The following is a 14,840-nucleotide window of genomic DNA, read 5'->3' as shown; positions in this document are numbered from 1 at the left end:
CAATTTGTCCCCTCTGTTGGTGCCAAAGGAATGTGGGCAATCGTCTCTCAAGATGGAACGAATTGCGTCTCCAGAATGTGATGTCACTACCAATCCGGGGTCCCTTCGAACACAACCAAATGCGTGAGGAATCACACCTACTAAGCCTATGGCAATATGCACTAACACTATGGATGCATGGAGTAACTTAGACAAAATTCGGGTAACTTTTACTGATGGGCTACATGTATATATAGACACTGATCGGACCCGATGAACTGTCGCCAACTCGATACATTGCGACTGACGGCAACGAACAGGTACTAGTTCGATTAAAATAATTGAACGCACTGTTTCGGTTGAAAAAATTCAAAGGTCAACGAATATGACAGATAGGAAATTATGGACAATCGGCTCCAATGATAGAACAGATTACGTCTCCAAAATTCAAGCTCATCTCAAAATAAACCCTTTTGGCTTTCCCTTGATCGGGCCTATTTAAAAGTCATATGTTCTCTTTCCAATGCTTTATGATGGCTTGTAATTAACTTTTCAACTCACAACTTAGCAACATCCAACTCCTCCTTTAGCAAGGAATTTTCTGCCTGTAGCATAAACGTAGCAAAAGTAGCTTCCTCGATTTTTCTTTTAGTAATTTCCATGTCATTCTCCATCTCAAAGAACATCTCCACAACAATTTCGTCCGAAACTTTCTTTTTCTTATTTGTTTTGAAGGCTCGGCTTCTTGCTTCTCCTTTTTCAGAGCTTTAAACTCAGCTTACAACTTGTTGAGCCTATTGGTAACCTGTGCAATCTTCTTTTCTACCCAATTCTTCAACATTCGCAAGACCCTTCTAGCAATTCTTGCAATCGATGAAGTAAATTCAAAACTAGTTCATCGTTCTTATCTCGTGGGATGTATGTATGCGAAGCCTCATAAAAAGGGATACCAGCAAAATAATAAAAAACCTTTTGAGTGTCACAAGAGCTTAGCTCAGATCTTGGTTTGGATGTAGTGCCCAGTGTTGAAATATTTGCATTCACTGTGGGGGAAGTATATATTGCATCCTTTGTGGGTGATGTTCTAGAGCTACCTCATGTAGGTAAAGTAGATGCACCATTGGTTGAAACATTGCATGCTAGTGAAATGTTCAAGTCGCATATCAGCAAATCACATACTGCATCACCAGCACTTCGCGAAGTACATTGATCATCTCTACCATGGTGTAATGTAGAAAATGCTGAAAATTTTTAAATACAACGTCTGTAGTGCCAATATCTTTTCCTTTTCCTTTTCCTTTTCCTTTCAAAATATTCAGCATGTCATACAATATATTTGAGACAAGGTTTCCTTCTTCTGTATATAGGGCCTTCCTTGAAATAGCCATTTCAGCATCATCCTCACTATAGCCAAATTTAACAATATGCTTGATTGCACAATTTAAAACAACTTTCAAATTAGATAACAAGAACTCCTTAAGCTGGCCTGCAATAGGATCATTCCAATCCACAAGCTCATCCATTGTATCCATCTTAGGAACAATGACATTGAATCCCACAATATTTTTGTCTACGTACCCTCTATCTACAAATAGATACCCATAAGTCAAAATAAAAATTAAAAAAGTTGAATGAAGGATTAAGAAATTGATTATGAGATTGTAGGATCAAAGAAAATATGTACACAATAAAAATTGGTACAATGTAAATGGAAAACAACATTTACAATAATTAAGGAACAGAGTAAAAATGGACAAGGAAAATGATTAATTAATCTGTGATATAATGTTTCCAATGCACACGGTCATCCTGCAAATTGTTATCTTTATTAGACTCCAATAATAAACCATTATTCTGTTACAACTGGATTAGATGGTGTAATCACCGAGAGATTTGAATCCATGTCACGAAGATATTGTAATTAATCCTACAAGCAAAGTACAATAAAAAAAAGTCTGAACAAACTCCCGTAATGTTAGAAACAAAAGCTTGTATGCAGAAAGAATCCGAGCCCAACGTGTGTTGTCTCCTTAAGACAATTTCTCTCTTCTATCAGTGCCAAAGGAATGTGGGCAATCGTTTCCCTTGATGGAATGGATTTTGTCACCAGAATGTGATGGCACTACCAATCAGGATTCCCCTCAAACACAATCAAATGCGTGAGAAATCGTACCTACTAAGCCTATGGAAGAATGCACATGCGCTATAGATGCATGGAGTAACTTAGAGAAAATTCAGGTAAGTTTTTCTGACGGGCTACATGTATATATAGACACGAATCGGACTCGATGAACTGCCGCCAGCTCGAAACATTCTGACTGACTGCAGCGAACGGGTACTAGATCGATGAAAATAATTGAACGCATCGTTTCGGTTGAAAAAATTCAAAGGTCAATGGATATAACGGATAGGAAATTATGGACAATCTGTTCCCATGATAGAACGGATTGCGTCTCCAAAATTCAAGCTTACCTCAAAATAAACCCTTTTGGATTTCCCTTGACTGGGCTTGTTTAAAATCCATTTATTCTCTTTCCAATGCTTTTTGATGGCTTGTCATTCATTTTACAACCCACAACTTAGCAGCATCCAACTCCTCCTTTAGCAAGGAGTTTTCTTCCTGTAGCATAAACGTAACAGAAGTAGCTTCCGCAATTTATCTTTTAGTAATTTCCATGCCATTCTCCATCTCAAAGATCATCTCCACAACATTTTTCTCTGAAACTTTCTTTTTCTTATCTGTTTTGAAAAGCTCGGCTTCTTGCTTCTCCTTCTTCAGAGATTTCAACTCAGCATGTAGCTTGTTGAGCCTATTAGTAACCTGTGCGGTTTTCTTTTCTACCCAGTTCTTCAACATTCGCAAGACTTATCCAGCAAATCCCATATTGCATCACCAGCTGTTAAACAGGGTTTGACTTCGCGAAGTACAACGATCATCTCCAACATGGTGTTATGTAGCAAGTGCTGAAAATTTTCAAGTACAACGTCTGTAGTGCTAATATCTTTTTCTTTTCCCTTCAAAATTTTAGCGTGTCACGCACAATATTTGAGACATGGTTTCCTTCCTCTGTGTATAGGGCCTTCCTTGAAATTGCCATATCAGCCTTCACTATAGCCAAATTTAAAAATATGCTTGATTGCACCATTCAAAATTGCTTTCAAATTAGATAACAAGAACTCCTTAAGCTGGCATGCAATAGGATCATTCCAATCCACAAGCTCATGCATTGTATCCATCTTAGTAACAATGACATTGAATCCCACAATATTTTTGCCTACATCTCTATCTACAAATAGATACCCATAAGTCAAAATAAAAATTAAAAAAGTTAAATGAGGGATTAAGAAATTGATTGTGAGGTTGCGGTATAAAATAAAATATGTAAAAAATAAAAATTGGTACAATGTAAATGGAAAACAACATTTACAATAATTAAGGAGAAGAGTAAAATTGGGCAAGGAAAATGATCAATTAATTTGTGGTATGATGTTCCCAATGCCAACGGTCATGCTGCAAAATGTTATCTTTATTAGACTCCAATAATAAACCATTATTCTGGTACAAATGGATTAGACGGTGTAATCACCGAGAGATTTGAATCTGTGTCACGAAGATATTGTAATTAATCCTACAATCAAAGTGAAATAAAGAAAACTTTGAGTGTCACAAGAGCTTAGCTCAAATTTTGGTTTGGATGTAGTGTCTGGGGTTGAGATATTTGCATTCACTATGGAGGAAGTAGATATTGCATCGTTTATGGGTGATGTTCCAAAGCTACCTCCTGTAGGTAAAGGATATGCACCATTGGTTGAAACATAGCATGCTAGTGAAATGTTCAAGTTGCATATTAGCAAATCCCATAGTGCATCACCAGTTGTTAAATAGGGTTTGACTTCGCGAAGTACATAGATCATGTCCAACATGGTGTAATGTAGCAAGTGCTGAAAATTTTCAAATACAGCGTTCGTAGTGCCAATATCTTTTTCTTTTCCCTTCAAAATATTTAGCGTGTCATGCAAAATATTTGAGACGGGGTTTCCTTCCTCTGTGTATAGTGCCTTCCTTGAAATGACCATTTCGGCCTTCACTATAGCCAAAATTAACAATCTACTTGATTGCACCATTCAAAACTGCTTTCAAATTAGATAACAAGAACTCCTTAAGCTGGCTTGCAATAGGATCATTCCAATCCAGAACTCATGCATTGTATCCATCTCAAGAACAATGAGATTGAATCCCACAATATTTTTGCCTACGTATCCTCTATCTACAAATAGATACCCATAAGTCAAAATAAAAATTAAAAAAGTTAAATAAGAAATTGATTGTGAGGTAATGGGATCAAATAAAATATGTACACAATAAAAATTGGTACAACGTAAATGGAAAACAATATTTACACTAATTAAGGAACAGAGTAAAAATGGGCAAGGAAAATGATCACTTAATCTGTGATATAATGTTCACAATGCCAACGGTCATCCTGCAAATTGTTATCTTTATTAGACTCCAATAATAAACCATTTTTCTATTACAACTGCATTAGACGGTGTAATCACCAAGAGATTTGAATCTGTGTCACAAAGATATTGTAATTAGTCCTACAAGTAAAGTATAATAAAAAAAGGTATGAATAAACTCCCAAATTGTTAGAAACATAAGCTTGTATTTAGAAAGAATCTGAGCTTAAGATAATTTGTCCCCTCTAGCCAAAGGAACGTGGACAATCGTCTCCCATGATGGATCGGATTGTCTCTCTAGAATGTGATGGCACTACCAATCTAGAGTCCCTTGAAACACAACCAAATGCGTGAGGAATCGTACCTACTAAGCCTTTGACAGAATGCATATATGCTATGGATGCATAGAGTAACTTAGAGAATATTCAGGTAAGTTTTTCTGACAGGTTATATGTATATATACACACCGACCAGACACGATGAACCGCCTCCATATCGAAGCATTGCGACTGATGGCAGCGAACAAGTACTAGTTCGGTTAAAATAATCGAACACTGTTTCGGTTGAAAAAATTCAACGGTCAACGGATTTGACGGTTAGGAAATTATGGATAATCGTCTCCTAAGATAGAGCAGAATGCGTCTCCAAAATTCAAGCTCATCTCGAAATAAACCCTTTTGGATTTACCTTTACCGGCCTGTTTAAAATCCATTTCCTCTCTTTCTAATTCTTTTTTATGGCTTGTCATTGACTTTACAACCTACAACTTAGCAGTATGCAATTAGCAAGGATTTTCTGCCTGTAGCATAAACGTAACAGAAGTAGTTTCATCAATTTTTCTTTTAGTAATTTTCATGCCATTCTCCATCCCAGAGATCATCTCCACAACAATTTCCTGCAAAACTTTCTTTTTCTTATGTGTTTTAAATAGCTCGGCTTCTTGCTTCTCCTTCTTCACAACTTTAAACTCAACCTGCAGCTTGTTGAGCCTATTAGTAACCTGTGCAATCTTTTTTTCTACCTAGTTCTTCAACATTCGCAAGACACATCCAGCAATTCTTGCAATCGATAAAGTAACTCAAAACTAGTTCATCGTTCTTATCTCGTGGGATGTATGTATGCAAAGCCTCATCAAAACGAATGCCAGCAAAATAATCTAGAAACTTTTGAGTGTCACAAGAGCTAGGATTATGAAAATATGGATTAAAGGGTAGGATTATGAAAATCCTGAAATTAGGGTTAAAATACAAAGGAAGGGTAAAACGATAATTAGCCAAACACGTAACCCTAGGAAAGTGAAATTGAGTAGGAGGTCTCAAATGAGAAAAATAACCCTGGAAATGAATTCAGAACGAAAAATTGAGTGGTTAGGCAAGTTTCTGAAAAATTGATGAATAGTGTTTTTATCGAGTAAAAATATCGCGGTACAGTTGCACCGTAAAGCGTGTCGAGTGAATTTTAAGCTTTAGGTTTGGATATAAGTTATAAATGATACATAGGACTAGGAAATATGATTTCAGATTAAAATTAGAGTGTTTGGGGAAGCGTGCCCACAGCGCGCACAACAGCTTAAAACTGCGATTTCTCCGAACGACCAGAAAACTGCGCATTCATCTGATCAAGCGCAATTAAAGGAAAATGGTTAATGTTAAAAATTAGAGTTTCTAAATAGTTTAGGAAATTACGGACGTTTAGTGAAATAGGCGGGAGATTTGAATTAATTTGAATCGCGTGAGGTGGCGGTGGGACCCACCCCACTTAAGTGACAATATGATAACACCTCCATGTCACTATTCACTCATCTTCCTCTCTCTTCTCTCTCTCAAACCCGCGGCTAACCCCCTCCATGGCCAAGTTTCTTTAATTTTTCTCCTCCTCCAAACTCACTCAATACTAACTCAAATCTAACAAAGTTTGTCATCAAATTTTAAGTAGAGGACCTTCCAAACACAACCATGATAGTATTGAAGCTCGAAACTCAGTAAATTGGGAGAAAAATCACATCTAAGCCGCGGCCAAGATTGGAATTTTGGAGTTTTTGAGTTGTTGGTTCAAGTTTTTGATTGGGTATCACTTGGAGGAGTCTTTGGCCTAGCTTGTGAGTAAGTTTCAACACATTTCATTGGTTGAATCATGAATTTATATTTTTATGACCTAGAGCTAAATTGCATGGGTTGATGTAGTTAGAGAGCTCAAATTGAAATTGTGTATTAGATAAAACTGGCTTAGAATGACGTTTTAGAGTGATAGAAACCATAAAAATTATTGATGAATTTAATTGATAACTTAGGCAATTTTGAGTTGGGATTTCATGACTTTGTGAAATGACTTGGTGATATGATTGTGTAATTGAGTTGTGGAGTGTTTGCATGAGTTAATTATAGGATTGTAAGGTATGCGAAAGTGTTGAATTGGATTGGAAACCCCTTGGTATGCTTGCCCCTAGAATTCGGCCATTATAAGGTATATAGGTCTTGATGATGCAAAAATTGTTTAATTGATGTTGTGTGATTGGAAATAATATTTAGATGGGTGGTGTGTTGAGTTGATGCATTGAGTTGGAAGAAAAATTATTAGGAGATGTGTGTGAGTGTGCTTCAGCCATTAGAGGAAAATTAAGGAAAATTGGTGCTATCATGGTTTAAATTGAATTAAGGACTTAAAGTGGTGTTGTGGTAACCTTAGGAAACCATGAGAACCTTGAATAATAATTAAGAAAATTGTTAGGTAACTTGGGCATAAATGGCCAAACCTATGCATATGGGGAGGTGGGAGTTTGGTGCTTTGTAATCTTGATGATTGCACCTAGTATTGATGATCCTTGTGTGATCATTGTAGGTTGCCTCACACGGACGAAAATTCAGAGCTTTGAGCTTGATGGGTTGCCTGTAGTCCTTGACCAAAAGGATTTTGGTATGTGGTCATGATTATATGCATGAATATTTAATGAGCATGTGTATGCTTTTGGTTGATTATAATTGTATTGGAAATGGCCTATGTGTAGGCATTTCTTGAAGTACCAAGCTCGGGGACGTATCGAATTGGAGCTATCAAGCAAGAAGGATTAATCAGGTAATCCCTTAGTACTGGGTTTAATCCTTGTATGTGTTCCACCATGCCTCTGGAAGGTAGTGGTTAGAGGTGTATGTTGGTAGTATAGTATAACATGATCATGCATATTTATATGTATAGTGGTATATAGGATGCACCGTGTCTCTGGTCAGTAGACAGATTGCCTTCGAGCATGGTGTCTCCATGAGGGAGTTCCAGTTGACATGGGGTCGTGGTGTGTCATCCGTAGAGGAGCACACTAGGAAGTCTCGGGTGTATATGGATAGATGGTGCCTTGGTTGATGTTCTGGGAACACTCCCTTGGATGAGAACTCGTAGGCTATATGCCGAGGCCAATAGGCTGGATGTTGCGTGGCTTTGGCATTGACCATTCCAGCTTCATCGTATTTTATTCTCTATGCTTCCCTATTTCACTAAATCCCTTGTTTTATCCCGTTTTGAATGTTGTAGTATATTATTGGTATGCATCTGAGTGAGCCATTGGGCGGAGTAATCTCCAGAACCTCTGGATTACTGAGATATATTCGTATATCTCACCCCGTTTTGGGGACTTTATTTCAAGTTGTGGCAGTGGCACTGGAGCGGCGAGCAAGAGGCCCGTAGGATGAGCTTGGACATAGGGTTATTTTGCATTTTGTGGTCATTGGGCCTAGGCTAGACTTAGGACACGAACATTGCATGTGAGTTAGGATTATTATTTGTCATCTTTGTTCATGTCATATTTTGTCTAAGTTTAGCCATTACTCTCATTATTTATTTTGGGCGTCCATTATGTATATTTGAAGGATTAATGTAAATGTTGTAAAAAAGCATTGTAATTTGTAATATTGAGGCCTTGTGTAATATTGAAGCACGATATATGATGAAAGGGCAATAGGCCTATTTTAGGATATGATTTATGTTTTATGTCAAATGAATGCATGCAAAGGAATTAATGTGATTGAAATGGTTTAATGATAATGTAATTGATGAATGGTAAAGTAAGCTTTTGATATAGATTGTGAAGGGTTGTAAGAGCACCAAGGCATTGCTAGTCCTTGAGTGCCATCTATGTTTACTAGGTAGCATTTGAGGCTAGTTAACACACTTTTAAAAGTGGGATATGTCGAAAAAACAAAGAAGACTCTAATGAAATTTCTATAAATTGACAGATTTTGAGTGAACTTTGGGATATCATATCTCCCTACACAAAAGTCCAATAGGGACGTGACATACACCATTGTAAATCTTGAGATGTCAACTACCTTGTGTCAAAATTTTAGAATCATAGGATTAGCACGCTGCCCTGTAGAAGTCGTGAAACACAGACTTCCCAAAATCCCCTGCACTTGGGGGCTGTCACTGTCTGTTTTTAAGAAATTTATTTCCGCTTCTTTTCTTGGTCAAATTAGGTGAATGATATTTCAAATTGAAGCTTGAGGTGTCTAGTTTTCTGTATAAAAATTTGAGAGTGATTAGTAGAGTGGTTTGTCCGGAATCTTGCAAAGAGTGACGGCTGTTTGGAGCCCTGTTTGAGGTTGGCTGGCAGATTTGCTTATCCAACTTCAAATGATGATATCCGGAGCAAACAAAAACGTTTTGGAGCGTGTGATAGCTCGTTAAAAAGATAATTAAGTCTAGAATAACATACTAAAATATGAGAGGTGCACAACATGCGGATTTTCCGTAGTATCCAGAATACCGAACCATGTTTGGATTGGTAGAAACCGTAAAAGTGAGAATTAAGCTAAGTGGGTCTATGGGAACCCCTAGTGACTTGAGAGGAGTATAGTATGATTTTTAGGCAATTGTTTTAATTATTCCGCAATTAGCTTCCAGTTACGATCACAGCATGTATTCGTTACGCTTTATTATTGTTTTAAATGATCGCGTAATGAAAAGGAAAAAGTTTACTCATATTTTTATAAATGAATTGTTGTGATTGTAACTGTGCTTAATATCATAATCAATGTTAACAATACCGGTGTACAACGGGCTGTTACACCTGGTGTTGAAATATTTGTATTCACTATGGGGGAAGTAGATATTTCATCATTTGTGGGTGATGTTATACAGTTACCTCATGCATATAAAGCAGATGCACCATTGGTTGAAACGTTACATGCTAGTGAAATGTTTCAGTTGCATATCAGCAAGTCTCATATTGCATCACCAGCTGTTAAACAGGGTTTGACTTCGCGAAGTACATTGATCATCTCCACCATAGTGTAATGCCAATATCTTTTTCTTTTCCCTTCGAAATATTTAGCGTGCCATGCACACTATTTAAGACATAGTCTCCTTCCTCTGTGTACAGGGCCTTCCTTGAAATGACCATTTCAGCCTCATCTTCACTATAGCCAAATTTAACAATCTGCTTGATTGTACCATTTAAAACTGCTTTCAAATTAGATAACAAGAACTCCTTAAGCTGGCCTGCAATAAGATCATTCCAATCCACAAGCTCATGTATTGCATCCATCTCAGGAATAATGACATTGAATCCCACAATATTTTTGCATACGTATCCTGTAAGAACCCGCACCGTTAATTAAGGTATTTAATTAATTAATCAAAAATAAGAAATGATTCCATAATTGACCCTAATAATTATTTATGAGGCTTAATAATCATAATAAGTGATTAAGAATGCTGAAAGTCGCTTTTCGGAAGAAAAGTGCAGATACCGGTTCTGCTAGTCGGTATAAATGTGTACCGAAAAAGTATCCCGGAAAATTAAATTAAGCATGATAATTACTAGAATAACATGTAGGACTTGTAAAACGAGTTTCATGTCCAAATAATGAAAACTGGTGCTAGAAACCGGTACTGGCTTTGAAAAGCGCGTACCAGAAAGGTACTCAGAAAAATATAAGAAAAATATGATAATTCTTAGAAAATTATTTAGTTTCATAATCCAAAGTTTGGGATTAAAATTCTAAGCGTAGAAATTAAATTTAATATTGTGTGCTTAAGTGAGTTTTGGCTATATATATGCATTTTAGCACATAACCCTAGGCACTCAGATTTGTCTACGTGACTTGGTGGCTGACTTGCACCTCATACATTGTTCCATTGCCTTCCCTTCCATTTCTTGAGCAAGCTTCCACCTTTGAGGCTTGTTCTTCCATTTAAACACTTGGTGAGGGTGAGGGTTGGCCTTGGGACTACATTGGGGTGGTGTTTCTGAGTTAGAGAACCTGTGTGAGGGAGTTTGAAGAGCTGTGTTTGCTGTTCTTGAGGGGTGTGACCTTTTGTTGGCATTTTGATGCTTCAAGGTGTCTTCTTGTTGAGTAAAAGAGTCATCTTGTGTTCATTTTCGTGCATCCTCTTGTGGCAGTAGCTTGAGTCTGGTTGTGAGCTCCAAGAGCATCTCTCTTTGCTGTTTTTGAGCTTTGGTATGTATATCAACCTTTAACTTGAGTTTTAAGGCTTAAAAATGAAAGCTTGATGCATGTTAAGGTTAAAAGATGATAACTTGTTGGGTGAGGCTTAACACATCTAGAAATGCATGATTAGGTGTTTAAAATCGGTAAAAAGGGAACCTTTAAGGGATATCTTCACGAAAATGCAGAAACTGCATTCTGTCGTGAGATATCCGGATATCTGTCGAACTGATATCCGGATATTGGATATCCGGATACGTGGTTTTGGGATATCCGGATATTTGATATCCGGATATGTGAATCTGTATATCCGGATATGGACAATGAGATATCCGGATATTCTGGGATTTTGCAGAACAGTAGCTGTGTTGTGCATACAGTAGGCTATTGGGGGTTTGTAGACCCTAGATTGATGAAGTTGAACTTCTGTTTTTAATGGATTAAGCCAGAATCATGGGATTTAGGGCTTGTGGCTTTGTTAGAAGCTTTAAGACTTGAAAACGTAATGAAAAGGCGTTGTCTTTAATTTGTATGCATGTGGTACATGTTATTGATTTATGTTTGGTCCATATCAGATTGTGATCTGTTGTGATTGGACTTTGAGCTTGTGGCATTGGATAGCTAGCTTAGAGGTAAGCTTTCGTGTCCTCGGTTTAGCCATGTTTTAGTTCCACCATGTGTATATGCATGCTGTGTTACATGCTTTTGGATGTTTTGGAAATGCTGTTGAGCTATTATATGTTAGTGCCTTGTTGATATGCATGGAGGTGTTCCACCTATACGGTAAGCCTGAGTATGTGGAACATACAAGAGGGTGAGGCTGTGGGTGAGGTGCAAGCGGTGTTCCTTGTACTACATGTAGGGAATAGACGTATTCCTACATTTCTCTGGCCAGTAGATAGTGATTACACCCAATGCATAGATATCTGTTGCACTACATAGTTTTGGAACTGATAATGATATAAATGCTTTTTGAACTTATATTGCACATGTAAGTGAGCTTGGGGTGGAAGATCCTTGAGGACCCCTTGTCTTACTGAGATTTCTAGTTTAGGGATCTCACCCCACGTTTGGGGAATGCTTATTTCAGGGTCAGGTAATGTTGAGACCTCAGGCGGCAGGAGGCCGGAGCTGAGTTAGATTGTTGTTACATTATGCTGCCATGTTTGGATGCTGGATTTGCATGCTGCTTATGCTTATAGCTTCAGTTTATGTTTATGGAGTTTTATGTTGAGACTTGTTGTTACTATGTTTATTTGGTGAGCATGGGGATTGTCCATGACACATAGTACTATTATGTCTTGATTATGTCTTGAGTCTTTTGGAGTTGTAATAATGTATCAGGATATTGTTCGGATTACTTGATGTAATGCCGTGATTTAGATACACACTTTATCTATATATTGAGGTATTTCAGTAGTTGTCTTATTGCAATTTACATACAGGCGATATTTTATGAAATTGATTAAGTAATCAAGTTGGTAATTGATAATGACGTCATAATTGAAAAGAAAAAGAATATTCCGCATTTTTAATTAAGCACCGCTTAATACGATGTAATGTTAATATTCCGGGTATACACGGGGTGTTACATATCCTTATCTACAAATAGATACCCATAACTCAAAATAAAAATTAAAAAAATTTAAATGAGTTGATTGTGAAGTTAGGTGATCAAAGAAAATATGTACACAATAAAAATTGGTACAATGTAAATGGAAAATATTACACTAAATAAGGAGCAGAGTAAATATGGGCAAGGAAAATTATTAATTAATCTGTGATATGATGTTCCCAATGCCAACAGTCATCCTACAAATTGTTATCTTTATTGGACTCCATTAATAAACCATTATTCTGTTACAACTAGATTAGACGGTGTAATAACCGAGAGATTTGAATTTGTGTAACGAAAATATTGTAATTAATCCCACAAGCAAAGTACAATAAAAAAGGTATGAACAAACTCTTAGAATATTAGAAACATATGCTTGTATGCAGAAAGAATCTAAGCCCAACGTATGTTATCTCCTTAAGATAACTTATCCCCTCTATCAGAGCCAAAGGAATGTGGACAATTGTATCCCAGGATAGAACGGATTACGTCTTTAGAATGTTACGGCACTACCAAATCCGAAGACATTCAATTGTGTTCGTGAGAACTTCTGATCGATAGTGTTATCATTTTGAAAATGTCAATTCATTAGATATTGTTCATGAACCTTTAGCATCCATAATGACGAAATAAATTGCCTCAAAAGACAACTTTTGATGGGCTCGAATTCCTTCAATTTTTGCATCATTCACACATCTATTTTTTCAGACTTACTATGAGTTCTTTTGATTACTTCCTTTTATTGTAATATAGTACTTCTCCATCTTGACTCCACGGATTCTAACCCTCGTGCAATTGGATACATACCAATTTCTAAATGTCTTGCTCAACAAGAAATACAACTAGTGATTAACGCATAAAAACATTTAAAACAAAGAAAATATTACTTTTTTTTATATAAAATAACTTCTCTCATGCTCTTTTACTTTAATTTTTGCACCCCACTTTTTTTTTTCTTATAATTGCGAAACCCACCCATTTCTCTCTACAACATAAGATAGTTATCTTATGTAAAAAAAAAAACTAATAAAGCCCTTAAAACAGAACCCTCGTGGCACCAAATACTTTGTAATTAAACAGTCAATCAAACCAATTAGCCACAAGTCTACGAAAAACAAATTAGCCACAAAATGACATTCATTATAAACAGCACGTACACAATAACCCTACCGTGAACCCAGGCTTAATCGGAGCTAGACACAACGAACAAACTTCCTTATGACTTTCATAATCTAAAAGACATCCATGACGCAAAATCCAACGGAAACTATAAAAATTATTGGCCACCAGGCCCACCACGCTAACCAATACAATAGGGAATTAGTGCTCCAAATACGCATCACTAAAAAAATTCAAAATAGAAAAATACAGAACACGAAACAATTTAAGGGAAGCACTAATTCCATCATCAGAAACGACTTCATTGCACATAAATTTACAATCATGGATCAGAAGTAATAGCCACATAAACTACTCACTGCGCACTAGTAATACATAGGAATCAGCCATACAAAAAAATGCAGATTACATGTCACGGGCCACCAAACGATAAAGCCAAAACATGAACATTGATAGTGGCCACTCCGTCGCAACTCAATTCTATAACGGTAGTGGTACTAGTATGAAAGATGAAAATTCAGAATTTAGATTCAAACTATTATGCGGTTATGGCAAAAATAAAATATTAGCAAATTATAGTCCTCGATATAAAACATCCACTTACTAAATTATAGTCCTCGATATAAGACATCCACTAAACAAATTCGTCACCATATCATCTTGCATTAAATACTCAATAGTATACTATCAAAACAGATTTCCTATAAGAAAACCTGCCAACCAAAATGAATGTGAAAAAGTGCCGTAAGTTATAAGAATAACACAACAGCAACTGCTATCCCATGCAAGAGCAGAAAAAGATTCATTCATCAAAGTGCTCAAGAATTCATACGAAAGGCCACCACAAAACAGCGACAAAAGCTATAACGGGATTTTTGAAGGATAAAAATCTTCTGAAATCCTAAACATATGATTGAATAAAACTTAATATTCACAAAAAAAAATATACGAAAATTCATCACATCATTGCCATACTTGGGGGAAGAAGTTGAACTAAAATCTTCACTTTCCTCCTCTCTCAAAACATATCCTAAGAAACAGAATGTTCATATACAAGGGCACTCGAAACAAAATTATAGCCAGTCACCGTTAGTTCCCACTACCAAAGAATAAAAAAAGTACAAAATGCTACTTAGCCCTCACGGAAAGAAGAGAAACATTCATCACGTATATACATCCAATGATACAACAGGCACAGAGAGAGAGACGCCAATATTTTAATACAGAAG

Source organism: Gastrolobium bilobum, unplaced genomic scaffold (genome assembly GCF_033153095.1).
Source record: "Gastrolobium bilobum isolate Gb01-03AN ecotype WA unplaced genomic scaffold, APGP_CSIRO_Gbil_v1 utg26659, whole genome shotgun sequence".
NCBI lineage: Eukaryota > Viridiplantae > Streptophyta > Magnoliopsida > Fabales > Fabaceae > Gastrolobium > Gastrolobium bilobum.
This window is presented reverse-complemented; position numbering follows the sequence as displayed.